A 939-nucleotide genomic window follows, 5' to 3' on the forward strand; every position below is an offset into this window, starting at 1 on the left:
GGGGCCCACACATCTTCCTATTCAGGGGAGTAAACCAGCTGGGTCGTGAAGCTGACCACTCACCATCTAGTGTCTAGGTCAAGAATGGTGAAGCTATACCTCCACTACCCCAGTCTTCATGGCAAAGTACTTAATTAATTAATTAAGCGGAGGGACAACTTCACTTTTTACCTTCCAACTGCGTGTGAAATATTGTTTATAAGTCAACAGTTACAGACGTGATGACGTCGCAAATTTGTAAGGTTATATCCAAAGAATTTAACATTTTTATTTTCGATGAAGAAAGCAGTCTTCTGGGATTTGTCACCTTGTATATGTGGTGTTAACCGACGTTTCGGAGGAACGTGTGTATATTTCCAACACCAGTCTGCTTTTACCGGTTCTCACGGTCTCTTCGCTTGCGGATTTCTTATATTTTTCCTTCTACCCTGAAGATGGAGGTGATACGTTCCTCTGAAACGTCGGTTAACACCACATGTACATGGTGCCAAATCCCAGAAGACTGCTTTCTTCATAGTCACAGCCGTGAAAACCTCAAATCTTACATTTTTATTTTCAATGACTCTTCCAGCCCGTTCAGGACCCTAGCCTCTTATTCGGTTATGTAACCGTTTCTCACAGACGGTAGGACTCCTCGGATGAGTGATCAGCCCGTCGCAAGGCCACTACCTAAATACAGGACAACACAAACACGGAATAAACGTACACACACACACCAAACATCCATGCCTTCAGTGGGATTCGAAACCATGATGNTTTATTTTCAATGACTCTTCCAGCCCGTTCAGGACCTTATCCTCTTATTCCGTTTCGTAACCGTTTCTCACAGACGGTAGGACTCCTCGGACGAGTGATCAGCCTGTCGCAAGGCCACTACCTAAATACAGGACAACACAAACACAAATAAACACACAAACACAAATAAACACATAAACACAC

This window comes from Cryptotermes secundus, unplaced genomic scaffold (genome assembly GCF_002891405.2).
Source record: "Cryptotermes secundus unplaced genomic scaffold, Csec_1.0 scaffold238, whole genome shotgun sequence".
Lineage (NCBI taxonomy): Eukaryota > Metazoa > Arthropoda > Insecta > Blattodea > Kalotermitidae > Cryptotermes > Cryptotermes secundus.